Below are 9,113 nucleotides of genomic sequence, written 5' to 3' on the forward strand. Positions count from 1 at the left end.
AGAATTAACATTTAGAATCAAAGAAACATTTCTTTCTCTTCTTAAGGGAACATACTTCTACTGAAGGCACTGTAAAGTTGTTCAGGGCCTTATTTGCAATTGCCATCTGAATTTTCACTGACTGGAGACATTTCTTCCAGAAGAGGGAAAAAGATGAAGGAGGAGTTTGTAGTGTCTTTTTGTTGTGCAAATTGCAACATTTTGTATTTATTCCCCCATATAAAATTAAACCCATCCATTTGTCTGGTTTCTAAAGGTTTAAGGATCAGCGGTCTTTACAGCAGAATCTGCTATGGTAGGAAGAAGAAGCACTAGGCATGCTGAACTATTTCTGTCCTGTGTTACTAATCTATAATTCTGCTTGTTGCAGCAAGTGGATACTAGTAGCTTGCAGACCTCTGAACCTGCAGCCTGTCAAGTCTCATAACTGATGTGAGACTTCTGCATTATCTTCAGAGTGCAAGCACTAATGCTGTGTTGCCTTGGCCTCTCTCTTGCTCTAGAAGAACTGCAGCTGGCGTGTCACTAGGTGGCACGCTCTAAGGTGGCAGTGCCTGTGTCAAGTCCTGTGGCACTGATCTTGCCACTTCACCAAGAATGAAACCTTTCCCTTCGTGGGCCTGGCCTTTCTACTCATGTTTCAGGGGAGTTGGAAGCATCCAATCAGGGTGACTACCATAAATTTTTTGTTGTCTTTCTAGCAAGACGTCACTGAAGTAGTATCTGGGGAGCTGGCCATCTGCTCAAGTAGAAAAATTGCATCAAATAATAATTACGTTTGCTAGTCACTACTAGATCTGATTGGCAGAGTGAAAAACACTTCAGTTCGCTTCCCTTCCTGAAGTCCACACACAGCAGCACAACCTTTCACTGGCTTTTGTTTCCTCTTTTATCTCAATGGATTCAGATGTACCCCAAAGTTATAAACTATATACCAAATGTAGATGACTGGCATCAAGATTTTCAAATAATAGTAGTTCAGTAATGTAAAAGGAGGGGAAGGTCCACCACCAGAACAAACTAGTTTATAAACTTTCATCGTTTGATTTACCCTGTTTACAAGAACAATTACTTTTCAGGCTATGGTCAGAATGTTTTCTTGTCTGAATACATTCATGACAATTATGGGGTGACTGTCACTTGCATCGAAGATTTTATTTGGAAACTTACTTCAGCCATTGCTGAAGCTTTGGATTTTCATTTTCCTTCCTTGTGGCTCTGCGTGCAGTCACAAGTTTTTTTTGTGTTCATGATTTTCTTTAAAAAGCTACTTAGCCATTCTCTTGCTTTATCCTTTCCCATTTTTTTAAATGCCATACAGAGAAGGGCTAGTCCCTGATCATAAATGTTTGAAAGGAAATGGTTCAATGTTCAATGTGGCTTCTAGGCCACAGTAACCACTGCATGGTGCAGTCTTCTAGGTATGTGAGCTGGCACTAGAGCCTTCTTGCTGTCTTTCCATTAGTACTAGCCTGGACATTTCCTAATCACTCCCTGGTCTGGTTTTAATTTGTTTGGGTTTTTAGTGCCACAGTAGAGAATGTCTCTATGGAGGCAAGCTCTGAAGTTCTAAGGTACTTTCCAATCCATTCCTTAACATAGACAGGTATAACAGCTCCACCCTTGGTGTCAGGAGTTATTGCAAGTATAGAAAAACAAACAGAGTAAGTCTTTAATAACTGAAACATGCTACATAGTCCGGTTTGAGCACTAAGTCTTGTTTGTACATACTCTTTTTGTGTAGTAAATCCCTGCTTAGAGACACAAATCCTCTTAACTGCTGGTTGATTCTCTTAAGAATCATTGTCTGTTTCTTTAGTTCTGAAAATGTTTGCTTCTTATAGGACATGCCACCCTGTAATGTAGGATCACCATTCTGCCTTGAAGTTCAACTGCAGTAGTTGCTTCTTTCATCTCTAAACCTCAAAAAGCCTTATAGATAGGGAAACAACAGTACAAAGAGCTTAAGCAGTTTGCCTGACATTGTGGAGGAATGCTAGTGGTAGAGTAGAGGTCTGAAGATCAAGCTCCTCAGTTTATAGTCCACTGAGATGACATGAGATGATAACACTGCTCATAGTTCAGGAAATTAGGCTTTGCATTTGGATTGGTGTCATTGGAAATGGTAAGATCTGAGTCATCACAGCAGAAGACAAAGGTGATGAAACAAAGGCTACTTAATGTATGTAGAGAAGGATGCAGAAATGAATGAGAAAAAATGTCATTGCTGGATGTGATCCTGACACTGTCTAAAAAAATCTTTCAGCAGATGGCTTCTTTTTGCATGCATCAAACTCTCAGTATTTAGCTTATAATAAATCCTCATACCTATCTGTACCCAAATTTACAGTAGGATAGTGTTATATAATTATCTACAATATTATATTTGCATACTTCTTAGTTTACATTGTTAAGAAGTCTGTGTTTGGTTGTCTCCTTCTCCATAAAATATAAAAACCAATCTGAGATACTGGGGTTTATGTTCCTTAAAACTTAAAATGATTAAATGTGTTTACTACACTTTGACTTGTTTCAAATTCAAACTTGACACTTGAAGACTGATAAACAGGATGTGAGTAGAGGAAGACGCTTTTCCTACCATGACAGATATGATCAAAATGTGGTTTTTTTAATAAAAGCTTTTCCCCTCCCTTTAGTTTTCAGGGGTGTAAGAGTGATGCAACAATAATAATGCTGAACACTTAGCTTCTACATATTCACCAGTCTGGAAAATTCAATCTGACTTTAAATTTAAACACTACTCTGCTAAGAAGCCTCAACTGGCCAGCACTGATTCCGTGGTTTTACTTACTGAGATATGGACGTTATGAAGAGGTAGTATTGACAGTCATAAAACTCCATAAGCTGAAGTTCAGTAAGGGGAAAAAAGTCTGACATGCTTCTTTGTGTTCATCCATTGCTTTGGAAATGAACTTCTCAGTTCCTAGTATCCTATCTATGTTGTGCAGTTAAGTACTTGCCTGTTTGTAAGTACAGGACTCATTACTGAAGGCAGTGAAATTATCATGTCACATATTTTTCAGCTGAGAAATAAACTCTCATTGTAGCTGCAAACAAACATGTTTTCTATCCCTGTCTCCCTTTCTCATCTTTTTTATGTTGCTGAGTATGGTTTTGTAGCTGCTGTACTTTCATCTACTGACATTCATTTCAGTGTCAAGGGAGCACTGAATGCAGGGAAGGGAGATCTGATTTGAAAACTCGGCTCTTAACATGTATTTCCCCGCAATATGATTCTGGTATGTTCCTAATTATCTACCTTACTGGGATATTTACATCCTTAAGTAATACAGGTTTTGTGCAACTCCTGTTCTGATGGCTGGTTGGTGGGGGTGCAGCAAGGGTTAGTTGCTATTGATGTGGGATATTTTTCAGACTGATTAATGTAACATATTGTAATACATAGAATCCAAATGAAAACTCAAAAGATTTAGCCCACGGATTCCAGTTGTGTTTAGAATGTCGTAAGAGCCTGATGGCTTTTACATTCAAATTCTTTGCTGCAAAGCATTTAATTAACCATCTCCTTTGCTTTACAACCAGTGTTCAACCTTTATTCACAACTGAAAAGTATGTGAGGATATGTAATGGAATGAAGCTGGATGCAAAAGTGGATACTCAATGGAAACCCTTGGCAAAGTTAGTAAAACAAATCTCGTAAGATTTTGGAAGTGCTGGACAGTTCTGAAATTTCAGTGACAATGGTAACAATTTTAAATTAGGGCAAACTGAAACTGGGAGTTAAATACAGATACTATGATTCAGGATTTCATAGTTAATCTCTTTGCTCTCCAAGTAAAAAAGTGTTTAAGGTGTGTCCTATATTTCTCAACTTTTCCTAACACGCTACAATTTGGGATTATAGATTTTATGTAAATATTTATATTATTTACCTATCTCCAGCATTAGCGTAATCATTGTGCATTGTTAACATCAGTATCAGGGATTGGGGTCTGTTTCTTCAGGCATTGTCTACATATCTGTTCCAAAAATATAAACAATTGAAATGACATAACAGGCAGAATTGAATAAGGGCAAAGAGAGCAGGAAGACATAACAAATGTTGTAGTTGGTATGAACACATCTACTGCATATATGTTATCATGATACATATGTAATATATGTGGACTGTAGTGTATGTATTATATATAGGTATTTAATTATCTTTCCTACCTATCCTATAGAATTAGGAAGGAGCATAGCAAAGGTCAAAGAAGACCTGATTGAACAGTGATTTGTTAAAGAAAGTGTAACTTTCTTTAGCTTAACTTTGTCATGTTTTTACGTAACTAGGGCAAAGTGTTAATCAACTCAGAAAAGCAGGGATTTTTGGTCAGGCTATTTTGAATTCATTGTTTCTTGGAGTTTCTTTACCCCACTTGTTATAACACCTTTTATTTAATTTCAGTGACTAATTCACATTTTAGAGAAAAGAATAGTCAGTTCTCTAAACTTTCAGTAAGGTTCATAACATCTGTGAGATTTCCCAGAAGTTCCACGACAAAATTATGGGAGACCAAATCTGATATTTCTGGTAAATCAAAGGCTTGAAACAAACAAAAAAATATTCTTTTAAAAATTAACACTTACATAAATTAGCATAGAGAAGTAGAAAAGCATAGAAAACAATCCTCCCAGTCTTTCTGTGTTTTAGTTTGAATAGGAATTCGAAAATGTAACTAAATCCACTGCAGAGGATAAATCAACTTTTTTTTCCTGAGCATTGTGCTCTATGACACAAACATGTAAATCTCCCTCACTATCATAATTTGTATTCAGTTAAGTACCAAAAAGTTGATTGCAGAGTGTGATGAATCAATTCCCATGCTGGTATAAGCCGTAGAAAGGGGAAGCTGAAGTTTGAATTTCATCATTGTCTGATATGGAACAGCAGATTATGAGTAACAGCAAGATTTTAACCCCTGTGTTCTAAAAAAACATTGCATATGGAATGTCAGAATAACTCTTTTTCACCTGGCTGTGCTATATACTGTTGCTAGCATCGATAGAAATAAAAGTTCTGTTTGTTCTGAGGGCACTTTCTCCCTATTTAGAAAAGAAGGTTTTAAGACGTGGAAATTTGCATAGCTTGGTATTTATTTCCTCAGCTAGGAAATCTTAGCAAAATGGAGGCAGCCTAGTTAGCTGGAGAAATCATAGCACCTTTAGAGAATTACAATTTTTTTTTTTAGTATGTTTTTATTGGGTCCTTAACAAGCACTTCTTATACCTTCTTTTTATGCTGCTTGATTTTTCATTCCAGAAATATATACTGTAAGTATAGTATCTTAATGTTACATGTTTTCTTCCATTGCTATTTCATGCATAGAAAAACTTTTATTATTCTTTTGCTCTCTATTACAAGTGTGACAGCTTGGCCCTTTGTAATGCATAAGGATCACTTTTTGTCAATTTTAGTGGGAGAAGAAGCAATATGTTGCAAAACTTTATCTACCATCTCTGGCAAATGGTATTCTTGTTATGGTTCCAATTTCAAACCCATTGGTACGCCAGTTACGCTGTCATCCAATATCCTCCAGTTCATTACTATAATTCAGTTTTTACCACAGTTCATCTCCAAATTTGTCATATTAATTGTCTTTCTTGCCATCCTTTGTTGTCCATGAAAGTTTTTGTTTACTCTGTAAAATATAAAGGTTTGGTTGGTGGGTGGCACCTGATCTATACCAGTATTGACAGATGTACAAATGCAAATCAGGCGTGTGGCTGAACTGGATTTTCTGCGATGCACTTTTACAGTCCCTTCATATTCATCTGCTTCTTCCTTAGCCATTTACATGTTAATTGCTTTTTACCATAAAAAGCAATCCATAACCTGGCATGTCATGGATGCTACCATTTTGAAGTACTGAAATGCATTTACACTTTTACAACAGCGATGGTAGCTATTAATACTGTAACTGAAAGTAAATAAATACCTTTGTAATTGAGCTCTCATTCTTTGAATTGGCTTGAAATTAAGTCTTGTTAGTCAAAAAACTAGGGGAAATTTTGAGGTTTTTTTTAAGCTCATGTATGGTTTACACAAGTAGGAATATTTTATTAAAGAAATGCTATCTCTTTAAGCTTGTAGAATAGTATGATGTTTAAGAATGTCTCACATTGATTCCAGTTGCAGATTTCATTGTGGAAGACAGAGCTACTCAGACATGAGAGACTTAGAATACAATCCTAACTAGGACCATCTGGCATAAGTGCAAGCAAAGTACCTCTAGGAAGGTGTAACCAGTTGTGGTGGCAGTTTAAGCTCCATTCATGTTTGTATCGCATCTTCAACAAAGACAGAAGTGTAAAGGATTGTTCCAAAGAAAATATTACGGTACCTAGCTTTGTATAATTAAAAGATCATTTTGAACAATTTAGCGTTAAACTAAGATGACTGTCCAGATGATGATTAGGACATCCATCTGCGGAATGCAATTTGCATTGAATTCTGTCTTATGTAGCCCAAGTTCTGCCTGAACAGCTAGAACATGGCAACTGCACAGACATAATTCTTTTGATGTCAGGGCAACACATGCTGGCCATTTTATTAACTCTCTGTTCATCAAGCCATGTTCTGCTTTGAACCTAAAGAATTCGAAATGTCCACTTCAGCATAATTTTTTCCTCATCATTCATTCCATTGGTATAGCAAAAACCCCACAGTGTACCACCATCTGCAAATTCTGAGTACCAACCAGGTTAGGCCCCTGCAGGCTTCCAGCTGAGGAGGAGCTCTGGTTCCTTGGCAGGGGTGACACTCAGTCTCCAGGGTCGAGGCCATAGGAGACACCTTAGGGAGATCTCCTGCTGATGGTGAACCAACACCAGGAGGGTGAGAAGCAGCTGCAGCCAGAGCTGCACGCCAGCTAGCCTGCCTGCTGGAGGTACGGGGCTACAGCAACACAGAGCCAGGGTGGGGGAAAGCAGCAGAATCTCAGCAGCGTGGTTCTTGCCAGGTTAGGGAATGTGTAACGGAGCAGCTGTTGGATATGCAGTGACAGTTACCACGACCACCATGGCTTTGCTGGCTGACAGCATGTCTCCCAAAGGGGGGTAAAGCATGGGCTACTCTAATCAGATGTTCATTCGGAGAAAAATGAACTTTCTGTCATTCAAGTCCTTGTGGGTACTGCAAAGAGAACAAAAGAATACAGTCATTAAAAAAAAAAAAGTCACTGGCTACTGACCTACCTGTCAATAAGCATTAAAGAAATGTGATGCTACTGCTGAGAAACTATCAAATTTGCTTTAAAGAGCAATGCTAATGTCAAATACAAAGTCAGAAGCGGTGTTGATTTGCAACAATCATGCTGGAAAACAAGAGATGCTTTTGGTTTTATTGTGAAGGAAAAATCCTCCACAACAGATATTGCATTAACAAGGGAGAAAATCTGCTGCTGAAATAGGGAGAGAACAGAAGGGGGAAAAAGGTAGTTTTTCATTCTAGGCACAGTTTGGATATAGTATATTCCTCACAGTTCACAACAGTGATTAGGCTCCGGAAATTGGCAATAAACCCTGAGAAAGGATGAACATATTGTCAGAATAGTTGTTTTTTTGAAGAGGTGCGTTCAGTCTGACTCAGGGAGGAGCTGGAGTCTGCAGAAAAAGGGGAGTAGCAAGCACTAACATACTTCTAACTCATTGGAGTTAGAAACTGTGCTACTGTACGTAAACCAACAATTTTTCTAGGAAGCATCTGCAAGACCCTCCTTAGAAGAAGACATGCACACATTGGTTCCATTTCTGCAGACTTAAATTCATACACTGTTTCAGAAAAGAGAAAGAGCTTTGTGGTCTCACTTCAGCTTTTACTGGTATTGATGTACATCAAAAATACCCTCCCAGGTTTTCACACACTATCAGTCAGAAGACTGCTGTAATTCTGTAAGTGCTGTGCTTTTCTGGCAAAGTGGTTTTGCCATAAACTCTTCTTAGCACTTTTTCATTCAGTTTCTCTCTCCTCTGTCACTTACTTTAGACCACTTCTGACTTCTGCAGTAAAAAACTCCAACTTGTAGTGTATATAAACATGAATGATACGTGCTTAAAACAAGTGGTTCTTTTACTTCTGTCCATTCCGTAGTCATGTATGAAGCTTCTACATTTTTCTTGCATTTTGGTGGTTAGTCGGAAGGCCATATAGACATTTGGGCCTTTGGGAGAGATTCTTCCTGCTTTTCATTTGAAAGCAGGTCACTGCTCTTATTGATTTCTGGACTACCAGATATTGTATGTGTCAATGTCAAGTTTTAGGTCTCCTCTTGTGTTGGTATTGCTGATGAAGAATCCAGTATTTGGGTTGTATGGGGGCACACCTAGGTCATTTTACCATTAAAATTACCAGAGAACCAGAAATTCTCTCCTGTTTTCAACTAACAAATCTCACGGTTGTTCAAATACATTAGAAAGTTCATTTGTATAATTGTTTGGGGTTTTTTCCTTCTGGCATTTCCAGCAAAACTCAACAAAGGACTTCTTTTTTTCTTTTACTATTTTATAAGAACTAGGCTCATTCCTGGAATGTTAATATTAGTGTTACCCACCTGAGAGAAAAAAATTGAGATTAAGAAAGGGTGAGTTATTTTCTTGCAAATATGATGATGAATGATGACAAAAATGTCTATGAGGAAATATGTGTGTAGAAATTAAATGGTGTTTTATTTAAGATTTTTATAATCTTTCTGAAATACAGCAAACCTTAAAAAATGTTGCCAAACTTTTAGCTAGAAATGTATGAATTTCTGTCCAGATCTTACTGTAAATGTTAAAATTAATTCTGACCCACTTTTGAAAGGAAAGATCTTATATTTTTCATATTAAAATTGTTGATATTTTAATATTACCAGGAAAATTTATTAATAAAGCTTATATAACCAAATGCCATTTTGGTTGGGAAAACTATCTTATCCCTGTCAAGTAGCATTGGATATTTTGCAACATCCAGACGTGCAGACCAACAGCAGTCTCCTTGAGGAGAGGATCTCAGAAGATTCAGATCCTTTAAAACTGCTCAAACCTTCCCATAAAACTTAGGAATACAAACAACAGAATAAAGTGGGTGTGTTTATTAATGACACTCTTTT

The sequence above is a fragment of the Aquila chrysaetos genome, chromosome 3, assembly GCF_900496995.4.
Source record: "Aquila chrysaetos chrysaetos chromosome 3, bAquChr1.4, whole genome shotgun sequence".
In the NCBI taxonomy this organism is placed as follows: domain Eukaryota; kingdom Metazoa; phylum Chordata; class Aves; order Accipitriformes; family Accipitridae; genus Aquila; species Aquila chrysaetos.